Source organism: Amblyomma maculatum, chromosome 4, assembly GCF_055883805.1.
Source record: "Amblyomma maculatum isolate TAMU_Amacu chromosome 4, ASM5588380v1, whole genome shotgun sequence".
Lineage (NCBI taxonomy): Eukaryota > Metazoa > Arthropoda > Arachnida > Ixodida > Ixodidae > Amblyomma > Amblyomma maculatum.
The window spans coordinates 193978563-193986795 of record NC_139347.1 but is presented as its reverse complement, the minus strand read 5'-3'; positions in this window follow the sequence as shown (position 1 = coordinate 193986795).

Below are 8233 nucleotides of genomic sequence, written 5' to 3'. Positions count from 1 at the left end.
CATGAAATACCTTTATAGTTGTGAGCTCTCTTGATGAGCGCCGACGTTTTGTTTGCTTTAAAATTTGACATTTGAAAATTTTACCCGGTGTTGCCTCCAAATGGCTTAAAAAAAAAAGCCTTTTTATATGAGGCAATATTTAATGGCGGTGATTTGCTATGGGCTAACGCCGCACTTCCAAAAGGTCTGTATTTGTTGGCGAAAGCATTTTGCGCTGCCGACAGCATCTCCATTATTAAAGGCGCAGAAACAGAGCGTCCACGTAGATTAAAGAAGCCGAAGGTACTGATAGATCACCCTGCTTCGAAACTTTACAGCTGACATATTAAGCACCAAAGCAACCAGTGATTTAAAACAGGTTCGACATTTCCGCCCTCAACCCATTCAACGAGAGAGTGTGAAAAAAACAACAACTACAAAACAAGCACTCAGGCCATGAACGCGTTGCCAAGTCATCTTAAACGGTTGCTTGGCGGGCTAGTTGGTTCATATCTAACTTGTATTACAGCGCGGACCACAAGAAGGGACTCTGCATGTCGTCGTCCCTTCGTGTGGTTCGCGCTGTAATACAAGTTACAAGTCATCTTGCAGCGCGCTTTTTTTGGCCACTCATATTGACTTAATAATAGAAGAGTGTGGCAAGAAGAGCCAGGAGCGCCGCTGTCTTATCCCGGTGCGGGCACCTTCTTCATCACAATGGTCTCTGTCGAGCCAATTGCAGCCCCTTCTCAATGATGTTACACGTATCGTAGTTGCGTGGGTTTCTAAAGGGCACTTTGTAATGCTGTTTGCCTAAAGTCTCCACCCTACGGAACACGCCACAGTCCAACAGAAGTCTCTCTGGAAAAAATACGATTTCGCTTATGTGATGTATTCTGTGACGTACGCAGTTCGCTGCAAAACCAGTGCACTGTGAAACATAGCATCTCGGAAAACGTCATCAGCCAGCTTTTCTAGGATATTCACTGAATATTCGTGAGTTTGGTGGCATCATTAAGTAACATAAAATAGCCGAGAGCTGATTAGTCCGTGCGATGTTAACGTCACACCATTACAAGACCACTTTGGACCTACCATGGATTTTCGATAAAGAGGCATGAGTTCGGCAGACCAATCATGTGTTTTTCTCGCAATTTGGAAGTTCTAGAACTGAAGTTGACGCTCTTTAAGTCCGCAATGGACTTGGAATTCCAATGTTACTGTCAATAAAAATATCGCTCGCCGGCCTGAGACCTAGATTACATGCAAACTATGTTTCCTCTATTCAAAAAACAAAGGATGGCAGAGGGTAAAGAGTTGTATAGAATGCAACGCCACCTCTTCTGTGCATTTGGTGCGAAAAGCATTTGCATCTCTCAAGCTAAAGTGTTGTGATTATACTTCCGTTTAATACCTCCCGTGCAGGAAGATCTCATCCAGACATGAGAGAAGCCGGTCAAGAGAGAACGTCGAATTTGGGATCGATTCCAGAAATCATAAGTGGTGCTTCTCAACACAAGTCTCCAGTCTGTGGATCTCTCATGGCGCAGAGCTTCAGACTCTACGCTCGATTTGGCCGTCTTGGCGGGTGCTTTTTCATCAGTAGTTTCTGCAGCGGCGATCAAAAGGAAGCGTCAAAGATCTTATGGTTTAGCTGGTACACTATTTATAGTTGTTGCTGTCTAGCCTTTATTTTATGGGTATTTGTAATGGTGATTTTGAAGGCACAGTGGACTGCTCAGGGCTCCAAAAAGACCAGCGGCGAACTCCATACTCTAATAAACGGCCTGCGAGTGTCCTCGGCCATGTTTTTTGCTCTCAGGTAATCAATAGACCCAGCAGTTACTCGAACAGTACAATATCTCACAAAAAACAAAGGTAGCAATTAATTAGCTAATTTCTGTTCATAGCCCGGTAGCACGCTCTAATATAGAGTCTTGGGCATAATATATTATGATTTTAAGAATGCATGTAGTATTTTCATTCTTCGAGTATTACAGTTAGTTCTTGTTACGATATTGCTCGTTGAGATGCTCTTGGAGTAAAACACTCTTTTACACAATGTGCTGCTAACAGTCATTGGTAGATCATTACAGTATTTTGTTTGGACTCTCAAAGCATTTTTAGATGCTGTTTTAGATGTGTGTTTTAGATGCTGCATTTTCTAGAACTCATCCTCGGTCTCCAATGAGAGAGCTATTCAATATACTAGCTTAGACGAGAATAGCGATACCTTTACAGATGGTGATATCCCAGAAGCAGAAGCAAAGAAAACATGTTATCGTTGAGTCCGACCCAAAATATTTTCTGTAATTATTTACGCAGAGACCAGGGAAGCTTCTAACTATGCGTTTGCAAATACAGCGAAAACAAAAATTACTGGTTCTAAATAAGGCACAAGTATACCACTTTTTAAGCAGAAACTGCGGTCATTGTCTAAACTCATATTCAGTTCAACACATAAACCGTAGGAGTTGATTAAAGTGGTAGGTGGGCACTTCAGTTATTCCACGTACAAAATAACCAGATGTTGCACACGACAACATAATACTCGTTATTATGTCGCCGCATAGAGTGTCGTCCAAATACGCATTCTTCTATCCTATTCTTCCAGAGAAATCTTTTAGTAGCGCCCGCATTTTCTTATATGGAAAGGTAATAAACAATGTATTGGCATCTAATATTATTTGGTGATTTGGTGTTACAGAGTTCGCCATTTGTTTTGCACATAATATAGGAACACTCCAAACAAAAGGAACTGGGCATGCATTGCTGAGGTAGCGGGTCCTAGTCAGAAAAAAGGAACACCCGGATAATACGAGACTTCCTTTTGTCGAACAATAGACAGAAATTAAAAAGCCATGATTTGTCTCAATAGTTGCCAGTGCATGGAACCTATGCATTGGGAAGATAACACCTCAAAAAGTGCGACCATGGGCATGGAATGCGTCCTGTGCTGTTATATTGGTAATGTAGGTGCTATGAATATCATCCGTAATTTTAGCCACGTAAGCGCATGCGTCAGCACAGCGTTTTAGCCCTGATCCCAGTGACTACGCTTCTTTGCTATTCAGTTGAGCTATTGACTATTTCGAGATCATGTTTTAGGCTTATGCCGTTTCAATCATCGGGTGGGTGCAAAAGTTCAGTTATGAAAGCACTGTTTACTGCAATGGAATCCACATCTTCTTACCCGTAAGAGGCCAGAAATTTACTTTTTAAATCAACACGTTCACTCAGTTCTTTCGCTCAGACGTTTAAGCAGCTCAGGATTCAAAAGTGGTAGAAACAGTGAAGTTGCGTATGTTGCAGTATGTTGCATTTGAAATAGCTTTCTATTGAAGCACTGTGATCTCGTTTTATTTCCTAGGGCTGTGACTGGCGCTGTCTGGACTTCTTTGCAAGCACCAAAACTTCTCGATTTCTACAAACGAGCAGCTGCATTCGAGAACTCCACCGCTGTCGCGTCATGCACCCGCTGTGCCCCCAGATGGTTCTTCTGGTGTGATGCCCTGAGAGCATGTGTCTGCTTTGTCTACTGTGCCACTTTCGCGTCCCTTTCGTTCTACAGCGGAGAAAACGACGCGTCCTCTAACTTATTATTAAGAAGCTGTGTTATTATTTACTCATGGTCAATGAACTTCCTGTTTATGTTCTTATGTATCGCTTCCGCAGACATAAGTTTTTGGGCTCTTCACTCGTCGTCTCGAGTCCTTGCGCTGTACCTAGAAAATTTGCTTCGAGCCCTGGACTCCTTGATACACCTTCAACATGTGGCTTCTTCGGGCACCCAAGAAGTGTGCAAGAGCATTGAAAGCACTAGGCTGAAACTGCTTGCAATACACCAGCTCAAAGAACAGATGAACCACATTTGGCGTGCTCCCTTGCTGATGTCCACCGCCGGACTCTTCTTTGCGTCCATCAACTTTCTACACATGGGAAGTCTGGAGGCATTCCAAAGGAAGGCACGAATGAAACTGGTCGTCAACGCGACGTATTTGGCCGGGGAATACGTGGTCCTCGCTTCTTCGAGTCAGTCGCTAATCAACGCGGTATGTCTATATACATACTTACGAAGGTTTAAATTAGTAGGGCGTCCTCTACATGCAGTGAGCGTTTGTGAGCAGTAAAGAGGGTCAAATGAATGAGTTCCATCGCATTAAGTTACAGACCCACTAGTCTGACCGAGATCGCATGGGAAGGCATGAGTCATATATTCGATTGATATCATTGAAACATGCTATTCCTTCATTTTTTTCTATGAAATTTTAACACAAAACGTAATAATGACGCCCACTGTAGAATAGGTAAGGAATAAATATTACTTCAAGGCTTCTCTTATTCCATGAAAGAGAGTGGCCCAAATCAGAATTGATTCTAAAGATATAGGCACATGAACACAATTTCAAATGAGATCTCAAATAATATCCTCATCGCTTGATAAAATGAGTTTACTAAATGTGCTGAGGGCTCTATTACAGCTATGTTACATTTTCTCCCACGTCCTCACTTGCGTGGAGTCTATTCAGCGCCTCACGTATTTGCAACAAAGCATGCGTAATTTACAATAATAGTAAATATAACTAAAATAAAATGCTCAAAAGTAAGCGACACTTAGTCTCATTTATAGCTAGGCGCTGCAAGCCTTTTTTAAAAGATAAGTAATAACTTATGTGCATCTTATTCAAAATGTTGCAACGAAACAAAACGTAAAGCGGCGAAACGTGGTATATGCGCGCTTCAAAGGCAGTATAAAATACTGGCCGTCGAGGTCTTCAAATATTCAGAACACCATTGTGTTATACATGTTACACTAGTAAAAATATTTTAATCTTTTTTTTCACTCAGTGTGAAATTCCTTTATTGTTTGCTCCTGCGCGAATGCGCACCTTATAAATCGACAAACGCTGCAGGCGATTATTTGCAAAAGTGGAAAAGCCATGTTTTGCTTGTATGCAGAACATGACTTCGTTGGACAGTCAGGGTGTTTCTCAGCTGAAGAGACTGCATATTCCACACAGTCGTCACGAACGTTGCGTGCCATTTACGCAGCTAGCAAATTTCCTCTTTCTTTCTCCAGTTAGCCGTGTTTTAGAAGACGTCATTTTGATAGCACCCGTAATATATTGAAGAGCAAAACAATGGTGAATATATGCGAGCAGCTTACATGATAAATATTACTTTTTTTTTTTTTATAAATGCGAGAACTTCGATGATATCCAGATGATATAAAAGAACTACCGCTAAGTAATGACCATGCAATCCTTTATCGCTTGGACCAATGAAAATGAATTAAAGGAACTCTGAACATAAGTGGAGGCAGCATAGAATAACGTGTTCTGGCACGAAGACAATTACCCCCAAAGGGTGTCCTAACTGGTACAGGGAACAGTCATTTTAGGGAGTACAAAGTACATTTTCAATGCAGAGGACGGAAATGTCGGATGTCGTCGGTGATCACCCTTTTTATCACCCTCATGTATGGACGCGGATTGAATGTTCGCTCTTTTACGAACAGGTGCAAGCACAGATTTCGAAGTTCGGGTTGCAACAAATGCCGCAACTAAGAGATTGTTGTGCAACTCACAGCATCCATTCTCTCCAGAAAGAGCTTACAAAAAATGTCCAAGTCAGTGGTGCGGTGCGACGATATTTCTTAAAGGACCTTACCAATTACAAAAGTTTAAAATAATACTGGCAGTAAAATTTAGGCTCACTTCATTTCTGACGCTTTTGAGACCCCCAAAATAACCTTTTTTGTGAGGTAAGATATCGTTTTTACACCATAAATCATACTTTTAATTACGACTATGGTGTCCCATAACACTTACACGCAGCAGGCACTTCAGCCCAATTGTTTACTAAATTATTTTCAAGCAATACTATGGGGAGTCGTATTGCGCAAAATAATGAAAGATAGTTTACTTCAAATACTCTATAAGTGCCCATCCTCAATATATAATGTACGCAGCATCATGCGCTCAAATGAATGTTTACTTGAAAAGCTGTTTCATGAAATGTCTACCAACCGAATCTCAGAGAGACCTGCGCTTACAACACTGGCCAAACTAATATTGTTGATATTGTTGCGTATTGTCACGTATCAATATTTTCAGGCGAAGAGGATGAAGCGCATGTGTCTGGCTATTCAAGGGATACAGGACATTTCTTCTTGGAATCAGGTAAGTACGCTAAAAATATTCGTCAATGCCGTCTGGTAGCTCCGCTTGATGCCTTCGCTGTGGCTAATCAAATATTCCTAGCCAGAATTATTTTGTATGTTGACAGGAAGGGACAACACAATTGTAGTTTGCATGTTTTCTATTAAGTGAAGCATCACAATAATTTAATGGTTGTACGTTGGTTCAAACAAAAGACATATGGCGGCACGGCACATCCTTTCTGGGACTCTATTTATGAAATGTAGCGTAAGTTGACCCCTCTCCGATTTGACACGTATTCTCAGGCATGGCCACTCTGGCTTAGTGCCCTAGAGCATGACAGGGCGCAAACGTCCTGTGAAACTATTGTTGGTAAGGAGTGTCTTTCCTAATTTGAACAAACGCGGCATCAAACAATGGAAGCGCCTAAGAAATCGAGCTTTGCATTCCGTGCCAATGGTCTTTTTATCACCTGAAATGGCCCTATTTTTTCTCCGTTCTTTCACATGATCATTGTTTAAACATCAAACAATCGGTGATTCAAGAATCGACGCGATTTGCACTTCGCCGTGTGAGAAATTACTTAAATCTTGAGTTCTGAGGGAAAATAACAGGTTATCAGTACAATTGCGCATACCTGTCTGAAAGTGCCTTCTCTCTCTGAATGAAAATTGATCACCACGATTTCCGGCGATGCTTTTCATTCCTTGTGAGATTTGGACAATACGGGCTATAGATGCCAATAAACACGGGTGAAAAGTTATGCAATCATGCCTGAAGCTGCCCCGCCCTCTTCCTGTTTAGGCCTCTTTAAATATTTGCGCAATTCAAGTGTTAACAGGAGTTTTGGACAATTAGCTCAAATTGCTTCTCTTTGGAGTGCTCAACGTCTTCTTGCATGTGATCGATTCAAAAGGTAAAGCGGTATACTGCGCGTTGCACGTTGATGGAGAGGTTAAATTTACACTACAGAGATCTTGGATACTTCAGCAAGTCGCACTCGAACTTAGCGACCTCCATATGATTACCCTTCTGCCCCGTTCCCAGATAACCTCAGGGTATAACGCCTGCCTCACGGCAAAATTACTATTATCATTTTCACCGAATGACATTTGTTCAATTTTATGTCATTTTTTCGACACGCTGCTACATGACCAAAACCATACAGTGCCAAAGCTAATGTCATTTGCAAATGATGGCAATTGCGATGGGTACACAAATGTTGGTGCGCCTTATTTACGTTGAGGAAATGACTGCGCTGTGAACGAAAGCAGCCTTTAAATTGATATTCGATCATGTCTTGCCTGTCTCACATTCAACCTATTGATTACGACAATACATTACGAAGTTAGCGGCTGTGTCGGTGGAGTTTGTTTACGAAAGGGTGGGGAAGGTGCGCGCTTAGGTTCCCGGGTGTGAAAAGAAACACGAGTTGTTTCAACAAAGTACACTTAGCACACTAATTCAAGTGCCAAGTGCAACGCGTAAAATAGGCAATGTCTAGTGACGGCGCTTTTATAAAACCTTAGAGTACCGCCCGATGGCGCAGCGTACCATAGCCCTGTCGAGTTCCGTCCGAGCAAGATCGGTTGGTCGGAGTAAGTGCCCACCGCAAAATGCTGGCAAAGTGCTCATCAAGGAAGCAGACAACAAAATCGTAACGCTTGCCACACCGGATGCCACGGGCTCACGTCAATGGTGCTGCCTGCGAGAGCGGCGGACGATGGCGCTCTGTTCGTGCGCTACGCCCTAGTCGTCACTAGGCCTAAAGGGTTTCGCATCGAAGTCGCAGCGGACGGCGATTTGGAAATAGTCGATTGCCTATTCGTGGAACTGCTTATTATAATTTCAGTCGTGTCATAAATTGTCTCACCGTAAACGGAAGGATTAATTTAGTCGACGCATTAGCAGCGGAGCTACTGTAACTGCAGGAACTAGCTACCTCACGCCGGCGCTGTGGCTGCTACGGGGCTGAGCAGAAAGTCGATCTAGTTACTTAATAACAATCCTTAGTAAAGCATATTTTTTACGCTCCTTTGTCCAAGCGCGTATCATTTAAGATCAAAAAATATTAACATGTTCTTTCGGGGGTG